The sequence below is a fragment of the Protopterus annectens genome, chromosome 2.part2 (assembly GCF_019279795.1).
Source record: "Protopterus annectens isolate FY-2018-M chromosome 2.part2, PAN1.0, whole genome shotgun sequence".
Taxonomy (NCBI): domain Eukaryota; kingdom Metazoa; phylum Chordata; order Ceratodontiformes; family Protopteridae; genus Protopterus; species Protopterus annectens.
Window position 1 is genome coordinate 1,055,491,672 of NC_056730.1, and position 23,154 is coordinate 1,055,514,825.

The window sequence follows — 23,154 nt, forward strand, 5'->3', positions numbered from 1 at the left end:
CCAGTTGGCTATCCATCTAGTACTGTATGGCCTAATTACCAGATGAGAGATCTTCACTATGAGACATGAATGGGTGATAGTGTCAAAAGCCTTGGATAACTCAACATAGGCAGTATGCCCTATTATCCCTCATCCAGTTTTTTGGGGTCAATATCAAAGAAATCCCCAAGGTTCAATAAGCAAGATCTACCCTTGACAAAAATAGAATGGGTCTGGTCAAGTGTGTTGAAGGTCATCTATGTCACTGTGGAAAAGGTCCATGCTGATCCCTTCTCTAGCCTTGTAGATAAGTTTTTTTAGGCTTAAGGGTCAATAGCTGTGGTTCTGCATGTTACCACACTGATGTTTGCTACTTATCACATGACATTTGATATTACTTTTTGTAGTATAGGTGATATATGTGTGGAACAAGTATTGTTGCACTGCTTTGGGGGTGGCACCACATGGCTGTATTGCAAATATGTGACATATTGTAAGATAGGGCCTTCAGTTTGTAATGTTTCCACATGTAGTTTCATGTCATAGATAGGAAAGAGACAGTAAACAGAAGTAATACATAATAAAATGTACTTTTCTATAGTGTGGAGAGCAGCAGATTTGTGCGACTGCTGGCAAAGTGCTAGATTCACATGTTTGTGTGTAGCTAAGCAGTGTGCAAATGCGAGCCACAGTGTAAAGTCTGACAGTTAGTATTGAGTCTATGCAACACACCTGCTGCTTGACTGATTCTGTGGCAGCACTTGTTAATGCATTGATACATTGCTTTTTGAGCCCAGATGATATTGGGTTTGAATCCAGGTCTATTGAATACTTTGATTTAAACATTGATAATGCCATAACATGAATTCTTTATAGTACATGTATAGATGTGTATTTGCATAGCACAGCAGGTTTAAGCAGCATTGTGCAGAGGTAACCACATCATTTTGCCACCGCTCATCACTGCTGCATGGTGCTCGATGTGCAACTCCACACAAACATGGAGCCCAGAAATTGAAGGGATCCATTGCTTTTACAGCAACTTATGTGTGTTGTATATGATTCTATTTTTTGACCAGATTAAAGTAGTGAAAATGGGGTAGATAGGAAAGTGGTGAAATGGGGAATAAGCAGGGGGAAGAACAAAGGGAACGCAGGGCAGGAATGTGCAGGAGAGAGGTAGAAAGAACCATAGCTATCCATTTCTTTAACAGTGTGAACTTAAAATATGTGCAGAATATTAACTGAATTTGGACTGTCACCTTCAGAGAGAGATCGGTAACCACAATGCAATCATTTTTATAGCCAATTGGACCAAACCAAGTGTGTCATGAAGACCCATGTGTGAAACGGAGAGCTATGTATGGGACAATATTTTTTTTTGTTGTTGAACTGGTGCCATTTATTTTTTAATTGTGAGAGAAAGACAGGAATGTTGGAGAAGGGACGTAGGTATGTCTGGGTCATGTAAATTGTGTAGGTGAGGATGTAGGGCAACCTGCATTGTTGTTATTGTGTTGATCTTCTCCCAACCAGTAATCATTCACAGTCGCAACCCATTAAAAACAAACACTGAGGGAGTGCCTGCACTATGTTTACATAAGATTTGGAATTCAGCAGTTCTAATGATTTCACACCACATTTGCATCATCACCATGCTGGCAACCCTGAATCTACACCAGAAGGCAACCATGTAGCTAGGGAAACTGAAGGTGAGCAGAAATGCTTATGTGGTGAAAACAGAAGAAAAGGCAATTTCTTTGGGATATATCTGCACAGAGGATTACTGATTTTGAGAAGGTATCCATGCATTTTGTCAACTACATACTGCATATGCTGACATGTAATTATGAATAATCTGTTTAATAGTTTTATGGGTTCATGGGATTCATACTGAGCTATCTGCCGAGGCATTTACAAGCCTAGCCCATAGTTTTATTAGCTTACATACCACTTTAATATGGGAACTATACCCATTATTTTTGCTGTGCCTCTATTAGAAAGAACCTTGGCAGTGACACTGAGGTAATCCCTGGGGTATATCTGCGATCTCCCATCAATTGGTCAAGATTTCTCTTGAACAAGGCCAGCGAGTGTGCTCAGCTCCTCACATATACCGGGATTTTGTTCCACAGCATATTAGGAGTCTTTGGGTGATGAATCTATCCACGTCAGCATGTCCTATTAATAGCCGTGTCAAGGTTTAAGTCTCCTGCCCTTGTGGCTCTGATGGATCTAGATTTTTGAGGTGAAGCATATTCATCAAATCTGGGTTTGACATGGCCTTGTATGTTGTTAGGGCAAAGGTCACCTCTGGAGCAGTAAGTTGTAAGCTTACTGAATAGAGCTGGAGTTTCTCAGTCGGGCAGCATAGACAGATTTTTGAGACCCTTTTATCCTTTTGGTGAGGAACTTGTGTCCCTCTCCAGCTGCTGTGCAAGTGTGTCGGTCATGATTGGTTATCTCAATGGGGCATTGTACCCAACTTTCATTGGTCTGATGAGTGATGAGTAAAGGAGACTATGACCTCCCTTGATCTAGATGAGAATCCCTTCATGATAAGGTGGGCAATGTAGAAGGTCTTCCTAACTACTTTTAGCTACATGGGTGTCGTAATGACAGACTATCAAGCTATCAACCTGGGTCCCCAGTGTCCCTGATAACTTCTTCTTGTGCTTCAGTGGATTGCCACCTATTTGCAGCTAGTAACCTTGTTTTTCCTGAAGGGGCATGACTATGCATTTTTGGCATTTAACTTTAGGCCGTGGTCGGCACCAGTTATCCAGCTCTCAAGTAGGAGAGACCCCTTCTGAAGGATATCTGTGTTGATGTTTTCACTATGGCGCCTAGTTTTGCAGTCATCTGCAAACTTTGTCAGCCATAACCCTCCTGTGTTTGCTTGTACTTCTCGAAAGTAGATGCTGAAACAAGAGTGGGCCCAGACTGAATGCCCTGTGGGACACCACTTGGTGACAGGTTTTGAGTCTGACATGGCGCCCAGCAACTCTGACCCTGTGGGTTCTGTCACTCAGCCAGTTTGCAACCCATCTTGTGATGTATATACATTTGCTGATGAGTTTTTAATGACACCTGAGTGCGGCTGTGTCGAAGGCCTTGCCAGGGTCGAGGTAGGCCAGCGATCTGCCTTTCCTCATCAATGGCCTGGTACCAACTCGAAAAAGTCAACTGTTTAAGAGGCAGGATCTGCCCTCTGACAAAGCTAAACTGCTGGATCCAAAGTCTGCAAGTTCCCCATGTCTTTATTTCTTATGAGTTCCATTATGATCCCTCTATGGTTTTGCAGACAAGGCTTGTCAAGCTTGGCTGGGGCGGTACTTCCAGGGTCTGTGAGTGCACCGCTTTGCAAGTGGGGACCACAGTCAGCTGCGCGCCCCTGGGTACATCCTGAGAGGTGAGGCTATGTTAAAATAGCTGTCTTATGCCGTACTAATTGAAAGAACCCAGTTATATTCCTCAGTTGAGCATCGCTTTCGCTCAGAGCACACAGCCGGGGACACCTATCAATCAGGTCTGACCATATTAAGGCTACAAACCCGTGTTTTTGATTTGGAGATATGCAATTTCATCTCAAAAATCTAGATGCCCTTAGAGATGTTTGGGGGCTGCAATCATATGGTATAGATATCTCCCTTTGGGGGAGAGGGGGGAGTTTGCACTGAACCTGTCAGCCAGTAAGGTTGGCAATGTCTGTAGGATCAGTAATCTTTCACATCATTTTGAACTGTTCTGAGCATTATCTGGGAGTTTCCTCCTCAGGTTTCTAACATAGCTAAAGAAGGCCTTATGATTGTCTTTTGAGTCTTTAGCTATTTTTCTCAAATTTGCTTTGGATGATTTTATGAGAGCTCTTAGTTTTATTTATAGTGATCAAAGGTGTCTTACCTTTTAAGGATTTTAAGGTTCATCTGTAGTAGCTTCCTCCTTTGTTGTAGAGTTTGTTTATGGCTGGGGTCCACCCAGACTGGACACTTGCCTTTGGTACAAAGAGTCTTTGTTTGCTTTTGGGATTGCTCTTATCCATGCGCTCCGCAGGTGCTGGTAGAAGGCATTTGTGGGGCGATTCAGCGCCTTGAGTACTGTTTTCCGGCTCAGGGGCTCCAAAGGAGACCAACACTCAGTCTTAGAAGGCAAAGCCCAGTCAAGCAGTTTTACTGTAATCTTATTTCAGGTGGGGTGGGATGAGGACCTCCAGCGAGATTATAGGATCTGATCTCACCAGAGGGTATACTCCAAAAAGGAACATTGTGCTCCCATGCCACTGTGATGATGAGATCAAGTATGTTTTCTCCTCTCAGGGATGGTGACTAGTTGTTCCATGACATTGAGTTTGGTGAATTTGCGGAACTTTGGGCTAGGTGTTTGGCTTGAGTAGTGTTCCCAGCTATATTAGGGTAATTGAAGTCACCCAGTATGATGGTGTTTGGAGACATTTATCCCCTCCAGTCTTTTCAGGAAAGCCATGTGGGAGGTTCCTGAGTTTGTGAGGGGTGGTTTGTAACATGCTACAATTTGCAGAGTGCTTCTTGGGTTTACGGTTAATTGCACCTGGATGGTCTCCGGCTTATCGCATTGCCAAATCAGTCTTGAGGTGTGGGTGTCCTTGATGAATATGGATACCCCACCTCCTTTCTGGTATTGTCCTACTCTTTGGGGCCGAACGCATGATATGAGGTAAAACCTGATAGTGTTGGGGTGCTTCAGGAGCCTTTGAACCAGGTTTCTGTCACAGACATCGATATGTTTCCATACTGAGATACCTAATATACTAATACTTAATATACTTAATATTACTAGTTTTTATACATACATATATATATATATATATATATATATATATATATTTTTTTTTTTATGCTTTTAATTTTATCTGAATGATTGGTTAGAAGTGTACCGATGACACAGGCAAGTTTGTTTGTAAGCATTTCCACAGGTATATGATTGAATACCTAAGGATGCCACGGGTGGTGTGGCAGTAGCGCGGTGCCACAGCAAGAGGTTCTCCCATTTGATTCTCGGTTGGGCTTGGGAGTGCATTCATTGTGAGTTCGCATGTCCTCCCATGGTTGGGTAGCGTCGAAAGACATGGCTGCATAAATGTGCATGCCTTCGTTGAAGGTTGAACATCGAGCTGGCACCGGCGCTTCATGTGCACCCATTGCCAATCAGCTGGAACGGAGTTCTGTTGTGGTGACCCCTTACCGAAAAGCCGAAAGACAAACAACAACATATGATTGAATACTCACATGAATATTTCTATGAAATCTGTAGATATGTTTCAGGACAGGTCATTTGAGAGCACTTTTAGTATCAAAGATGCTTTGTTAGCCAAGTGAGGTCATTGTTCATTTGGGGTGGGGAGCAAAGCTGTGTTTTTGTTATGTACTAATAAGAAGGATATGTTGCAATTGTTACCTCCTTTTTTTTGCATCCAGCTTAAGGTTACGTAAGTCAAATATGGTTCTGCTGTCATGAACAAAATCCTGGTTTATGTAAGAGGCAGAGCACTGGCTGCCTTGTCTAAGAGGAATCTTGACCAATGGATGGGAGATCACAGATACACCCCAGGGGTTACCTCAGTGTCACTGGTTCTATAGGAAAATAGCAATAATGGGTATATCTAAATCTGCGGCATGAAGCCATAAAACTATGGCTATTTATAAATGCCCCTCGGCAGATAGCCTAGTATGAACCTATGAACCTAAGGAACCATGTTAAGGCTTTCAGATCTGATCTCACCAGTGAGGGGTATACTTCCGTGTTGAACATTGTGCTCCCATGTTCGTGATGATGAGATCAAGTATGTTTTCTCCTCTTGTGGGGATGGTGACTAGTTGTTCCATGACATTTGAGTTTATGAATTCCAGGAACTTTTGGGCTAGGGTGTTTGGGCTTGAGTAGTGTTCCCAGTCTATATTAGGGTAATTGAAGTCACCTAGTATGATGGTGTTTGGAGATACATTTATCCCCTCCAGTCTTTTCAGGAAAGCCATGTGAGGTTCCTGAGTTTGTGAGGGTGGCTTGTAACATGCTACAATTTGCAGAGCAGTTTTGCCTACGGTTAATTGCACCTGGATGGTCTCCGATGCATCGTGCATTGCCACCAGTCTTGAGGTGTGGGTGTCCTTGATGAATATGGATACCCCACCTCCTTTCTTGGTATTGTCCGGATTTTGGGGCCGGAACGCATGATATGAGGTAAAACCTGATAGTGCTGGGGTGCTCTCAGGAGCCTTGAACCAGGTTTCTGTCACAGCACAGACATCGATGTTCTCCATACTGAGAGATACTTAATATACTTAATACTTAATATACTTAATATTTAATAGTTTTTTATATACATACATATATATATATATATATATATATATATATTTTTTTTTTTTTTTTTTTTTTTTTTAGCACAAGCTTTTACACTTTTATCTGAATGCATTGGTTAGAAGTGTACTGATGACACAGGCAAGTTTGTCAGGGCATTTCACAGGTATATATGATTGGAATACCTATGATGCCACGGTGGTGTGGCAGTAGCGTTGTTACCTCACAGTAAGAGGTTCTCCCATTTGATTCTCGGTTGGGCTTGGGAGTGCATTCATTGTGGAGTCTGCATGTCCTCCCCATGGTTGGGTAGCGTTCGAAAGACATGCATGCATAAATGTGCATGCCTTCGTTGAAGGTTGAACATCGAGCTGGCACCTCGGCGTTTCATAAAAATCTACTGCCAATCATTAGCGGAACGGAGTTCTGCTGTGGTGACCCCTTACCGGGAAAAGCCGAAAGACAAACAACAACATATGATTGGAATACCTTCACATGGAATATTCTCTATGAAATCTGTAGACATGTTTCAGGGACAGGTCATTTGAGAGCACTTTTAGCATTTCAAAGATGCTTTGTTAGCCAAGTGTGTCATTGGCCTGTTCATTTGGGGGTGGGGGAGCAAAGCTGTGTTTTTTGTTATAGCACTAATAAGAAGGATATGTTGCAATTGTTACTCTCCTTTTTTTGCATCCAGCTTACACATGTAAGTCAAATATGGTTCTGCTGTCACATGTTAAGGTCAGTTCTGTACAAATCTCCCACCTTTTACTTGCTTACCGTACCAAGTAATGAAATACAAGGATATGCCACTCATTCATATTATTGCACAATACAATCCAGGTTCAAGACTTACCTTGTAAATGCAGCAGTTGCCACAGTTATAGGTCAGGGCTGACTCTGTCTTATACAAGTAGTACACAGCCAATAAATGGGGAGGTAAAGGTTGTGAGTGTTGCCTGGCATCAATGTTAGTATATGTATGTGCATAGGAAGAAGGTTTTAGGCCCCTAGGTGGTGAGTGAATATGCTGTGCATTGTCTCTTAATCAATGCAAGGGCATACTGAGCATTTCTATGTCTGTCTGCCTGCACCAACAGTAGCAGGTGGTTCCTCCTCTGACTCATCTGCCTGTGGCTGTGGTGACCTTGGCATTGGTGGTGGGATGTGAGCTCCTTCCCCTTGCTGAGCCTAATGAAGCTGTTTTCTCAGGATGATGTTGTGTAGCATGGCACATACTGTGAATATCTGAGTACATGTCCAAGGATTGTACTGCAGGGCTCCCCACATGTGTCTAGGCACTGGAACTGTGACTTCAGCAGCCCAAACACATGTTCTATGATGTTTCTAGTTGGAGCGTGCACCTCATTATGGCATTCTCCATTGGGTGTGTGTGCATTTCTGATGGGTGTCATCAGCCATGGTTCTAGAGCATAACTTGCATCCCCCAGCAAATGACCCTGTGGGATATCATCCCTAGCAAACATCTGGTAGAGTTGGGAGGTGTGCCAGATATGTGTGTAGTGGTAACTGCCAGGGTTGCCACCATACACGTTCAAGATGAGTCCCTTGACATTACGCATGACTTGGTAGTTAATAGAGTGGTAGCCCTTTCTGTTTATGTAGAGCCTACCTTGATCCCCGGGTGGTGCCTTAATTTCTATATGTGCAGTCTATGACACCCAGTACTTCAGTGTAGTGTGATACACAGTAGAACTCCTACATATTTCTGGCCCTGTCCTCAGGAGTACAGGGAAAATATATGTAGTCACTGGCATGTTGGAGCATAGCATTCAGGAATTGATGGAGGATCCTGGATGCTGATGGCTGTGACATCCCCAGCATGTCCCCTGTTGGTCTCTAAAAAGTGCCTGTAACTAAGATTCTGAGTGCTACACATACCTTTGTCTCCACTGGGATGAGTTCCCCTTGGTTGGTCCTGGCTCTGAGTTGAGGACGACAGAGGTTGTAGAGTTCCTGTAGTGTGTCCCTATCCACCCAGTAGAGCTCTGCAATTCCTAAATCATGCAGGTTGTGAAAAGGTAAACAGAGCCTGAAACCACATCTCCTTCTAGGCCTAGGTCTATTGACAGTAGTAGCAGCATAGGCTTAATCCTGCTACAATACAAATGAACTAAAGTAGCAGCAGCTCCTAACATTCTTTCCATGTAGACTCCTGTGGCTGTATTCCAAAAGGTTTTGAAATACACAGGGAAAAGAAACACTGATTCTGCACAGTTGCTTTATAGCTTGTTGAATAGCTCTGCTGTATTGGATTGGTTGATTAGCATGCAGTTCAGCTGCTTATGTTGTAATTAGCATGCCAGGGTGTTTACCATGTTTGTGTGGTGGTGGACGCCACTACACAGCACTTACTAAATCTAAAACTTTGTGCTACCGCCGTGACGTACACACTGTAGAAAAGGACCATGTAAGGTTTAATGAATTTGGCTGATAGTTTACATTTTAAAGTATCTGCCATGTTCTAATTTATATTATACAATGGTAGCTCATTGACATTCAAAAATGTGTATGCTGATTGGTCAGCACAACCAGCATACCCATTGTAAATCAGGCATATACCAACAGAAAAAAATCCGGTCTTCCAGACTTTCTTCTGTTAATATATATTAAAGCTTTGCAGTTTTCTTGAGCTAAGAGGTTGAGAGGTACACACAGAGAGCAGAGAAAATACAAGGAAAATCAGGTAATCAAGTACATTTTGCAAAACTAAACAAATGTTCCTGATTTTTCTTGTATTTTTGCCCTGTCTCTCTCGTAATCTAAACTGTCCAAATTTCACAGTTTTTTTTTTCTTTTTCAAAAAAAAAAAAAAAAAAAAAGAAGCAGCAGCAATGGAGATCTTCCTTTCTCTGTTGCTTGCTTTCCAGTGTACTGATGTACTGCATAAGTGTGGGAACATAAATCCCATATGCATGTGCAGTACATCAACAAAGCAGCAGAATGTGGAAATAAGATGGAAGAACACCACAGCACTGTTATACAGAGACATTATTTAGGAAAAGTAATTTCTTTCTTAAATAATATCATTGCATAATAGCAATAACCAATGAGTGGGTGTGGTATATTATAGCAATAACCCATGCCTGGGTGTGGGTAATGCTGGATTTACCCATGGTTGGTTTGGTTTGGTCATGAGGGTGAAGCCCAAGTGGCCAAACAAAGCCAACCATGGGTAAATCCAGCATTACCCACACCCAGAAGTGGGTTATTATTATCTAATGACATTATTTAAGAAAAAAAAATAATTACTTTTCTTAAATAATGGCATTGTATAATGCCTCCTTGCTGCCCTTTCGCAGCTGTCTGGTATTCTGCGGCAGTTCTGATGTACTGCGCATGCATATGCCTATGCAGTGCATCAGAGCTGTGGGCAAAAGCAACGGAGAAAGCAAGATCTCCATTGCTTTTTACAAACTGTTTCACTATGTTAAACGGGTTTAACACATCAAGACAGCTTTAAAAAAGCAACGGAGAGTCTCCGTTGCTTTTTTTAAAGCTGTCTCGCTATGTTAAACCCATTTAACATAGTGAGACAGTTTTGGAAAAAGCAACGGAGAAAGCAAGATCTCCGTTGCTTTTTACAAACTGTGTTGCTATGTTAAAGGAGTTTAACATAGCAAAACAGCTTTAAAAAAAGTAATGGAGAATCTCCGTTGCTTTTTTTAAAGCTGTCTCGCTATGTTAAACTCGTTTTACATAATGAGACAGTGTGAAGCAACGGAGATCTTGCATTCTCAGTTGCTGTAAAAAAGAGTTATAGTAATGGAAAAAGTACGGGCGGCCGGACCTTTTTCCATTACTATAACTCTGTTTTACAATGTCCACGCACGTTTTTGAATATTAATGTGGGGTCATTGTTTAATGAAAATTTACCTATGGTTTGCCTTTGTTTAATCACTCGGGCTTCATCCTCATAATTAAACCACACCAACTACAGGTAAATCTTCAATATACCACACCCATTCATTGGTTATAACAAACTGTGCAAAAGACCACTGTCACAGCAGGGGACTGAGTTAGAATATAGAATTTGTGAAATGGCATAGTTTTACCTGAACTAGAAGGTAAACCAGAACAGTAGTTAAGTGAATTGGCACCCTAATCCATCCCCCCCAGACTATTACTCCCCCCAAATAACCCAAATTTGAATAACAAAAAAATAAATATTGAAGGTTATAATGCACAACTATAACAACACTTCCTTTCTATGCATATAGAGGACTGACACACACAGATACGTTTATTTCATGTAGAAAGCAATAACCGCTGGTATGATGATACTGAATGAATGCTGGAAATACACTACTAGTAATGCAAGTCTGCCTGAAAAGCATTGCTGTTTGCAACACCAAACAGCTTAAATATGGAGTAACCATCTCATTCGCTCCACCCTACTTAGGGTTACCACCTGTCCCACTTTGCGAGGGACAGTCCCTCTTTTGGCAGTTGTGCCCTGCAAAAAAATTGTAAAAATGGCAAATGTCCTGAGACTTTAGGGCAAAATTATTGCCTATATTTTATGTAATAGTTGCATAAAACAGTTATTCTGTATCCGAAACACCTAATGTTATAAGAAACAGAATAAGCAACTAAAATGCTACAAGAATAAGCTTTTATTTAGGCAAAAAAGTGAAGTTCTGTCCTTTGTACTGACCATGGGTATATTTCACCCTGCAAAATCTAACATTTCTACCAAAAATATCCCACTTTGGGCATTTGAAAAGGTGGCAACCCTAACCCTACTTGCAACTCTGAAGTAAACAAATACAGATACTTATCTCTTGTCAGCAAAGAAATATCTGTAATCAAAAGTGAGAATGTTTTGTTCACTATTGAATTTATGCGTTGAAAGAGGTACTGATAATCATACAAGAAATAGCTTATTGCTTTATTTTATTCATTATTAACTTGCTATTTTAGGACCTAGATAAAGATTTTTTTTATTATGAGAGTAAAGGCCATATGTGTAATGTATACCCTACTCTGACTATTAGAATTTAGTTCATGTTGAAGGAAGACTGACTTGCTTGTGCAGAGTAGTTTAGGACCAAAATGGATGTATTTTTATACAACAGATTTGGGAACTGGCCACAATATATTTTAACCACTTACCTTTTATTTTTATTTCAGAAGCTTTTTTCTATGGATGGTTGTTTTACTGTGATGTAACAATGCACTGCCTGTGGGTAGTAGTTATTACTGGCCAACAAATATGTTTATCTTTGCTACTTTAATGTATCCTGAGTCATACATGGAGCTGTGTGATCTCAGTGCTGAACTGATATATAGTTACAGTACAATTACTTTTGAGATACTTTCTGTTATGCAGGCCTACAGGAGTTAAATTGAAGGAATTCTATGCTGCATACTGGAGAAGGATGTGGAGGCTTTGCCCTTCAGTGTAGTATATCACATAGACAATGCTCTAGTAATTATTTTCAGTTTACCATGATGCACTGACATGCTTTCGACTGTGCTTATGCATCTCTGCTTATAGATGCTTCTCTCAATTTTGAATGTCTGTGGAGGGGGAGGGTAAAACTAAGACTGGAGTTGTTGGAAGACTAATGAGAGGAGCTGAAGACATCCCACCATTACCAAGACAAGAACGCAGATGAAGCACTTATCTAATGTCCTCTGGTTGAGGTTCCAGTCCTAGGGATGGAGCACCTGTGCCATGAAATTGGTAAGGTGATTAAGGATTTTGTGATTAGGCTACTGCTTCCTGGCCTGGTAGTGGTCAGCTAAGTTCTGTAGTAAACATGTCCGGCAATCCTTCATGGATTGGTCTATGTAAGGCAATGTCTAGGTTTAGTAGCCTGTAGCCCAGATGTGAGAGCTAGTGGTCCAACTATATGAAATGTACCCCAGCAGTGAAGAAGATATGTCATTCAAGTTAGTAGTCAGCATGCAGCCTACTGTCAATCACTGCTGCCATGACAAGGCATGTTAAATATGCTGCATGTTATATTAGGATATGCACTGAAAGAAGTGACATGCAAACATGTACAAGTCTGATATCTACATGTGCAGCTCATATGATAACATAGTGCTGTGTACATTGTGTCACATCTGTACTACCATTATATACAAATCATTGAAACACAAAATGCATTTTGTGTACTTCAGAAACTTTCTTTACGGGTTCAGGTGCCTAGGCAGTGAGACATTTCCCTGTAGTACATTTGGCTGGGGACACATGGCTGAAGTGACATTAAGCTGCAGAAAAGTATGGCTGTTTGCAAATTCCCTGTGGGCAAAGAGAAGCACATGCTGCCATGCGCACAGCTTTATTAACCAAATGCATGAAGGCAAAATAAGTAATAAGTGTTGTGCTCAGTGTACAGTACATACTTATGTAACTACAACATGTAGAAGCATGCTATATCATGGAGGAAATCCAGCAGGATACTGTAGTCACATTTATGCTCCTGTATGCATTTTAGGTAATGTTTCCTAGACACACATTGTGAAGGGGGTAATGGTACACACACACCGATTATAAAGGCACTGCCCATTGTGCACTGCATTTTTACTGCCACTGACATTCCCTCTGGCCAGCCTGCTGATGATGCCTGCCATATTGCTTGTTGTCTCATGTTTCCTTGGGGACCATGGACATTGTTTTCCCCCTGTGCATTTGGTTATTGAAGTTATGGGCATGGCAATACATTCTTTTCTTTACCCACAGGGAATTTGCAAACAGCCATATTTCTCTGCAGCTGACTGTCACTTCAGTCATGTGTCCCCAGTTAAATGTACCACAGGGAAATGTCTCACTGCCTAGGCACCTGAACCCCTCCTTTGCACTTGCATCATTCTCGTGGCAGTTTGTGTTTTATCTGTCTTGTCTGCCACTTGTAAGTGTACCCCAGCTGCTACTCTGTCCATGTTTTATTCTATATACCTTGTCTACCCTTTGTTTGTTGCCCACCCCTTCCTGATGTGTGCAATTTAAAAAGGACCCCTCAAACCACAAAGCGGATTCCCTGTATTCCCTTCTCTCATATCTACAAACCTTTACTTACTTTATTCATTTTTCTATATGCTTTTGCTTGAATACATCCCATCTAACCTCTGCTACCAATGATGCTGCATTTGTGTAATTTGATGGTTAGAGAATATATCTAGCAGCATTTTATATCTAATGTTTTTGCTACTGTCCTAGTTGTGTTGCTTGACTGTAATTCTATGTAACCAATAGCATGTTTTATAGATATATATATATATATATATATATATAAATATATATATATATATATATATATATATATATATATATATATATATATATATATATATATATATATATATGGGTCTACCTGACAACACCGACACATCACAACACCGACAATGAAATCACCGACACCACATAACCGACAGTTCACAAACACGAAACCTCAGATGCCCGACACACCATAATAACGACAATCAACAAACAAAAAAATCCCCTGTCCAAAAAGCACACACACAACACAAGCACACCAAAATCCTTATAAACCCACACTAAACCTCACATACACAACTATCTACAACCTTAAGCCAAACCCTAACCCTAAGGTCCATCACTATCGCACACTCACCTAACCCGCGCCCTAACCCTAACTCACTTAACCCACCCCTAACCCAAAGACTATCACTACCGCACACTTACCTAACCCATGGCCTAACCCTAACCCTAACTCACTTAACCCACCCCTATCCCTACAGACCGTCAATATCGCACACTTACCTTACTCTCCCCCTAACGTCCGTCACTACCGCATACTTACACAGCCTTTTCCCATGTCAGTGTTCTCAGCTTCAGTGTTTTCATCCGTCGGTCTTCTCAGTTGTCGATCTTCTGGCATCGGTGTTCTCAGTGTCGGCGTTCTAAGCTGTCGACGTTGTCAGGTAGACCCATATATATATATATATATATATATATATATATATATATATATATATATATATATATATATGTATATATATATATATATATATATATATATATATATATATACATATACACACACACACACACACACACACACACACACACACACACACACACACACACACACACACACACACACATGGGTATGTATATACTATATAGTATATGTATATAGGTTGCGTACTTCACTTTTTTTCTGACTTGGTAATTTAGCCGTGAGCTTTCCACATGTTATTTTTCTAGGGACATGCTGCTCTTATACATCTCCTTATTCACACCTTATGCTGGATTGTTCTCTTTGAATAGGGTTATTTTAATATATGCAGAATTATTCACCACTCACAGCTGCAGTTTCTTCTCATCAGACACTTCTATAGGGCTGACTCTATGTTTTGTAAAATCTAGAAGCATTTTTTGCTAGTGCATTTAGCATTTATAGTGCAGTTATGTTGACTCATTGCCTTCCTTTTTTTCTTACAATTCTAAGTTTGCATTTCCCATATTTTTTCTTTTACTTTTGGGGGGGTAGAGTTTGTTTCACTTATCTAACATATCTTGGAATCCATCATCAATTCCTTTAATGGCTATATATATATATATATATATATATATATATATATATATATATATATATATATATATATATATATATATATATATATATATGTATATATATATATATATATATATATATATATATATATATATATATATATATATACATACACGGTTACACTTTGGAATCTCGAAATACTGAAATGTCGAATTTCAATATCTCGCGACCAAAGTGTCGAAACTGCAGTTGCATGAAACTGCAGTATCCCGAAGCCAAAAATGTCAAACCCGCGGTTGTGATGGCACATTAGGTAAGTGTTATTTTCTAAAGGGTATGGAGTAGGGTTGTGTGTATATGAGTGTGTTTGGAGTGTGTAGTGTGTGTTTTCTGTGTTTTGGTGGTTAGTGCGACCTTGGAGTTAGTATATATAAGTAGCGGGGATGTTGGGAGGGACACAACTAGGGTAGGAGTTTGTGTTTGTTTTTTTGTGGTTGTGTGTTTTGTTTTAGTTTCTTGTAGTGTTGGGAAGTAGGTCTGTTTATGTTTGTTTGTGTGGTGTAGTGTTTCGTGTTTTTGACATTTGCGGTTGTAGTGTTTTGGGTTTGTAAGGTTTTGGTTTTATAGTCTCGAGATACTGAAATTCGAAATTTCAGTATTTCGAGATTATAAAGTGAATCAATATTATATATATATATATATATATATATATATATATATATATATATATATAGATAGATATGATATATAGATATTTAGATATATATTGAAATACATGATATATTTCTTCATCTGTTATATAATAATAATAATAATAAAGTTTATTTTTCCTTATTATGTTTAATGGTTTTTCAAAGCTCTGAAAATGTCATTGCCAATTTCATCCAGGATAAGCATACATTTCTTGCTTCCTAATCTACTACAAATATCATCAGTCTGCAAATCAACTTAAGACATTTTTCTCAAGTTCTAGTTAAATAAAACTTGCATATTTCTTATTTTCTGTTGTTACTTTATATGCTTTTCGTCTTGTGTTATCATCTTTATGGCAGTCTTTTTATGAACTTTTGTAAATGTTTACCCATAAAGTTTTTAAGAGTATAATCTTTTTTCCCAGTTCTTCTTCCTTTCTACTGAGAAAAATGCATTGGTTACCAAATAAACTAATACAGCAAGATTTCCCAAATAGTTTGTTTTTCAGATAAATACCTCTTCATTATTTTTTATATTGTCATGCTTAGAAGTCCGGAGTTGACACTGTCTAGCCTTTGTTTGTCACTGAAAATCCTCAGGCTTAGGCAACAAGCAAGCTAGATCTAATATATTTACACTTAAAGTACCTTACAGATAGATATGGCTTTTTTAAGATCTATAAAAAATGTGACAAATGCAAAGATTCAACTAGTGCCTATTTCACTGTAAAGAAAAAGCAACTCTTTTTTCTGCACGCAATGATAAGTTTATCCTCTAGCTATGCTGAAATGAACTACAAAACCAGTAATTTCAAAATCTTTTTCTTCAGAAAGGTGTTTGAATTACAGAAATGCTAGTCAGTGGGAATTGCCAGCATACTTCAGTTCATGCATAATTCATGAGCATTTGCTTGCTGCTGTCCTGTGGCTATCTTGCACTCACTCTGTAGACAACTAATGAACCAGTGATGTTTTTCAATAAACAGAATTAACTCCTGGAACAAGAGAGTTTTCCTTTGCAGTATATATTTTAATGGGTGCTTGACTACTGTATCTAATCTTAGGAAAAGTTCAAGCCATCTACTGCAGGTTGCTTGCTAATTTTCTAAGTCATTCTTCCAAAGATTTATTATTGCTGAGTAATGGCAGATCATTTAAGAAAATGACAGGCTGGCTATGAGGCATACATGCACATCAGGTTTAGATCACTTCACATATGTGACACCTGTGCCCTGGCCCAGCAGTCAAGGAGCTTCAATCCTGACCACTGACACCAGAGAGGGCGACTCCTAAAAGAGGAAAGGATAACTAATACACACAGTAAAGTACAATTCCCCTTAAGTGCACACAGAGATCACAGTCAGTCTGGGGCTGGTTGCTCCCTTGCTCTCCAGGTCCCCAATAAGACTCCCCACTGGCACAGCTATAGGGTCCAGATCTCAGCCTAGCTGGCAAGCTAACCTCCAGTACCCTCTCTGTCCAACCAGTGCTTCGTGTCCCTGCCCAGGTTTCTGACACACACCCACACTTGGAGATAAGTATTTACACAACTTCACAGACACTCCTGGGAAAGGCTGACACAGATTTTCCAGCTGTGCCTCTTTACTCAGACTATATGGTAGTAATTATTGCCACCACCAGCTTAACATAATTATCAGCTACCCAAAGACCCTTGAAAGGGTGTCCAATTATTACTGTGCAATATTATTATCCAATTGGTAATGTGACTGTTTAGTCTAAGGCTTATTTTAGAATGGCATATTACAATGAACTCTATAAATATGCAATGTACTGTAGAGCCTACTTCTCTATACAAACAAGCCACAGGTAAAGGTTTTTAAAATATTTAATAATAAATAATTAAAACACAAGACAATGCTACTACGCCACAGAGATATCTAAGAGTTCAGAGATCACACAGAAACTTAAAATAATACAGTAGGACAGGTCTGATGTCAAAGAAAAACACTTAATCTAACTTTCTAATCTTTAGCTAATCTTAAGAGAAAACACAGTGCTATAATCCTATTTACATACATAAAGCATAAGCAGTGCTGGGTTAGATGTCCAAGATCAAAATGCTTCTCAGTCTCTCACTCAACAATAGTTTTTAAACACTAACCAGCAGCTCTCTAAGGCCCTCCCAAATTATATAATTTTGACACATAGTCTGGAGTTCCCAGGCCACAGACTGCATGATTTAGCAAGATAACACCTGCTCAGGAGACTACAACAATAAAAGGCATTTCACATATACACTCTAGCAGAAACCAGAGCAATAAAGCACCTTCCATATGTAAATTCTGGCCCTTAACTTTAACCTTAAAACAATGGGCCTGAAACCTTCATCCAGACTCACTGGAGCTGACTTGTAAACATCAAATAGATTCATAAGATCTTTTCAGCTTCAAAAGACACATTTGAAATGCTTGGCTTGGTTTTTCTTACAGCAGATGGCAATGTTGCAACAATCTTGAAGTTCACATTTTACAGTGTTTTCTTTCATTTAAAAACACAAGCCTGTATTTTACATTTATTTATACAATTGATAGAATTATGTATCGAATTCTATTAGACTAGGCTGGCAGCCTTCACCCATCTTCCTCCAATCTTCACAACATACATACAATATTTCACTCATTTTTTTATTTGAATAGCTATAGGATGCAGAAGAATTCAACTCCAACAGCGTTTTCAAAAATAGTTAAAAGTGACTAAAAAAAAAATTCAGTAGCTGTATATTTGTCACACTGGTTTCACAATGATGCTTTAAGAATATATTGCTCTAAACAATTTGCTACATAAAGAAAAATTGCATTTTTTTGTCATTTTACCTTCATGCTTGCCTGCTGTAACATTTTCCCCAATAGGTTTTAAGCCTATTGATTCTCTATTTGAGCCTATTGATTCTCTATTTGAGCCTATTGATTCTCTATTTAAGCCTATTGATTCTCTATTTAAGCCTATTGACTCTCTATTTGAGCCTATTGATTCTCTATTTAAGCCTATTGACTCTCTATTTGAGCCTATTGATTCTCTGTTTGTGCCTATTGATTCTCTATTTAAGCCTATTGACTCTCTATTTGAGCCTATTGATTCTCTATTTGAGCCTATTGACTCTCTATTTGAGCCTATTGACTCTCTATTTGAGCCTATTGATTCTCTATTTGAGCCTATTGAATTTGAGCCTATTGATTCTCTATTTGAGCCTATTGACTCTCTATTTGAGCCTATTGATTCTCTATTTGAGCCTATTGATTCTCTATTTGAGCCTATTGATTCTCTATTTGAGCCTATTGATTCTCTTCGACTGAGAGTCCACAACCTGAGAGCCAACCAGAGATGCCTTTACACAAACAGCCATGAAAACTGTTAGTGCCTTCACTGGATTCTCATTGTTGAGGCTATTTCTAGTTAGGCTATTCCTTGTGGCCAACATAAATACCAATGTTGCTACCAGGCCTCCTGTACCCTCCACAAAGATGTGTGAACTACCACTCAGATATGATGAGGACTACTGTCACCACCTTAGGAGCACCAATCCCACATCCCCAGTTGCTTGGCTGCTGTTGGCATGCAGGAGCTGCCATTTCATCCTCCCAATACTCTCATCACCCATCCCTGTCTTGCAGTGCCTGAGGCCTTCACTCCTCTGCAACACAGAGCTGGGCCATGAGCACATATACACTATCATAATTGGGAGTGATTTTCAGGCAAAGAGTGTGAATTTTGTTTCCTTAAGAAAATATGTTTTAAATAAAAACAGTTCATATGCCTTTTATTCACATCAATATTAGAAACAAAATATCATTCTCATTTAATGATAGTTGAAATAATGAAAAACAAAATAAGCATGAATGTCTGTTTTCTGAGCATACTAACTGGTCTGACATGAAATCTCCAGTTGGAACTGTCATTATCTGTCTCAATTTCAGAATAAGAGTAAATGTCAGAACTACTTTGCTCATCATAGCCGATGCCTTGCTAGGGCATCAGAAAAAGCAATCACTTAGTGATAGTGTGCTCCTTATTCAACCAGTTATTCTACTTGTCAGGTAAAGATCCTGGGGAATAAGAAATCAAGGCTGTGTGGTTTCACAGTTCTTGCCAACACTAGAAGTGCCCTTTATGAAGAAAAAAATGTATATTGGCTTTTATTATTACATCAGTATATTTCATTATAATAACTGCATTTCATCAGGGGTGATCCAGGAGGTACACCCTATTCCATTTGTGGTACTGTCTGCAAAAGTAAGACCCTGCATGGAATCTCCATGGTCTCCAAACCACACTGATACTGCCATTGGACCCTGAGCCAAGCCTCATAGATCTTTGTTGTCAGAATGGGCTCATAGTAAAAAAACAATTATCAGAGCCCTGACAACTGCCACATTGACTACCTGAGACACTCATTGCCAGGGAACTTCAAGACTGCAAGTCTCTCTGCTATCTCTGCAGGGGGATTTATGGCTTGGCTTTCTCACTCATCAGAGAAGCAGGAATTCTTTGAATATACCTCTTGGTTTATTTGGTCAACATTTCTGGACAATGCCAAAAATAGAGGAGTAAATAGTCAAAATAAGGGACAATTTTTCAATATTATTCTAGTTCGTGATAAAAGTTACTAGAACAACACGTTTTGCATCAACACTTATCTTCTGAAAAATAAAAAGTTTGAAACTAATGTCTGACTTTATTGAGTGACTTTTATCCTCAGTGGTTTGTCAGAAAATCAAAAAGGTTCTGATGAACAGAGCAACATATGAGACAAAAATGAAGGACATTCTGTAAAATCAGGAACAGTTCAGAGGTAGGCCTCTAGCACTCTCCACCTTTGAGGTGCTAGCTTCACTAGTGAGTTTTCTGCAGAAGGGTGTGTGTGTGTGTGTGTGTGTGTGTGTGTGTGTGTGTGTGTGTGTGTGTGTGTGTGTGTGTGTGTGTGTGTGTGTGTGTGTGTGTGTGTGTGTGTGTGTGTGTGTGTGTGTGTGTGTGTGTGTGTGTGTGTGTGTGTGTGTGTGTGTGTGTGTGTGTGTGTGTGTGTGTGTGTGTGTGTGTGTGTGTGTGTGTGTGTGTGTGTGTGTGTGTGTGTGTGTGTGTGTGTGTGTGTGTGTGTGTGTGTGTGTGTGTGTGTGTGTGTGTGTGTGTGTGTGTGTGTGTGTGTGTGTGTGTGTGTGTGTGTGTGTGTGTGTGTGTGTGTGTGTGTGTGTGTGTGTGTGTGTGTGTGTGTGTGTGTGCGCGTGTGTGCATGTGTGTTTGTGTGTTTACTTAGACATGGATTGTAGAAACATGCTGTCAGTTGGCACTATTATTATCCTTTCTAAAGTGTCCTTTTTGCTTTAGAAGGGTGTGACATAGGAAAATAGGGACATAGGACATACTATGGAAGCAATCACTGGGGCCATAAGATGACTATCCATATATATCTTCAAGCAGAACCTTTTCAAGCACTTAATAATGCTCCCCTCCCAAATTGAGCTAGGCTGTAAATGATAACCATGGAGTAAATTTGTGTCTGCCCATCCAATCATCAAGACTAGCCTTAAAGGTAGCCAAAATAGTACTTTGTTTGACCTGTAGTGGTAACTTATTCCATAGGCTAGAAATATGTTGACCTAGCAACCCATTTCTCTACTGAGTCTTGTTTATTCGTTGGTGTAGATTTGCATCCTTAGTCCTAGTGTTTGTAGAGCCACTGGTTTTGCAAAAAAAAAAAAAAAATAGGAGCAGATCTTTCATGGCTCATAAAACTCAGGACATGGGTCATCTAGCAGCTACCTGTAGGCTATTGGGTATAAGCAGAGCCATGCTGATCTATCAGGGTAGTTGAAAGCTTTAAGGCCTTTCAGTTTCTTGGTTAGAAATCTTTTGGGCCTTTCCTTTTCAGCCAATATGCTTGGATTTCTACATATCAAAGAGGCATTGTATTCAGAGATGGGTCTGATAAGAGAAGAATACAGTGGTAGGATAACTTCTTTGGATCTTGAAAATATTCCCTTAGAAATCAACTAGACTTATTATAATGTGATTTTAGAGGAAACTAAATTCTCAGAGACTCAACAGGGATACATCTGGCACTAAATTTGTCTGCTGATATATCTGCTATATCCTCAGAGACAGAATGGGTGATATTATTATGGATGAGCTCAGTGCATTGTTAGACACTATTCCTCAGTTTTCTGACATAGCTAAGAAATGTATTTTTAAGTTCCTTGCTGTTATGTTTCCATGCAGTCTTGAGGTAGGAAGATAGGGATTTCTTGTGACTTTCCAGTATTTTTCTTCTTTCATTGTACAGTTTATTAATGACTTATTTGAAAATAAAAATATATAAAACTGGAATGATGAGGTATAGCATTCATCATAACCATATGTAGGGTATAGTCTCCCTTGGAGAAAGATATACTGTGTTTTGTTTCTGTTGAAATGCAAGTTTGTAGAAATGTTTATGGCACTGTTATTTGTTAACAATATACTTGCTATCTAAAGTAAATGTATATGTAGAAATAATTAACTATTTCTCTCATCCAGTTTTTCTAGTACTCAGTTTTCCTATTCAAAGCCATGAGTCAGATCATATGCCAGTACTCAACAGGCATAAACCAGAAAACTAACCCTTGATGTGATTCCTGTCTATCCGTATTAATTTCTGAATGTCTATGGTCTACTTTCCATCAACGTTCATTCCTTTACCAGTTATAAGGATGGTGTAATGCCTACCATTGCTACCAATAAGTGATGGCAACTAATATATGTTGTCCCCACACTGGGCCAGTAATCAAGGAGCGTGAATCCTCACTACTGACACTGGAGAGGGATGTGCACTTGGAATACAAATAGATACACTCAGTATTGCCAGATGCAGGCCTCCCTGCATCAAGTGCACTTTCCCCTAAGAGCACACAGGGAACACACTCAGCCTGGGGACTGGATGTCTCTTTATCTGTCTCCCTCCTGGTCTCCAATAAGACTCCCCACTGATACAGCTGTAGGGTTAGGTCCACAGCTGTGTGTCCAAGCCAAGTCTTCTAGCACCCTCTCTGTAAACCCAGTGCTTTGTGTCCCTGCCCCAAGTAGCTGACACACACACTCTTTAAGATGTAATTTTCACACACACACACACACACACACACACACACACACACACACACACACACACACACACACACACACACACACACACACACACACACACGCACACACACACACACACACACACACACACACACACACACACACACACACACACACACCTGAGAAAGGCTGGCACAGATTATCTGCTCTACCAACTTTGCCCAGACTATAAGGTAGTTATCACTGCGAGCAGTCAGTTACTATAAGACTCTTAAAAGGGTATCCAATTATACTGTGTACTATTAATACTAATACAAATGGTAGTAGTTCACCAAGATGACTAGGCCTTCTGGAGTGGCCCACCCAGTGTCACCAAATAAATATAAACACTCTCCAAGGTTAGATACATTTTACAAGGACCAGCCACAATAACAGTTTTAAATATATTTAATAATAAATAATAAAAGTACATGAAAATACTGAATATATATATTCACAGTAAACCACAAAGTTCAGATCACAGGAACTATTGAAAAGAACATTGATGGACAGACTCAGACAAA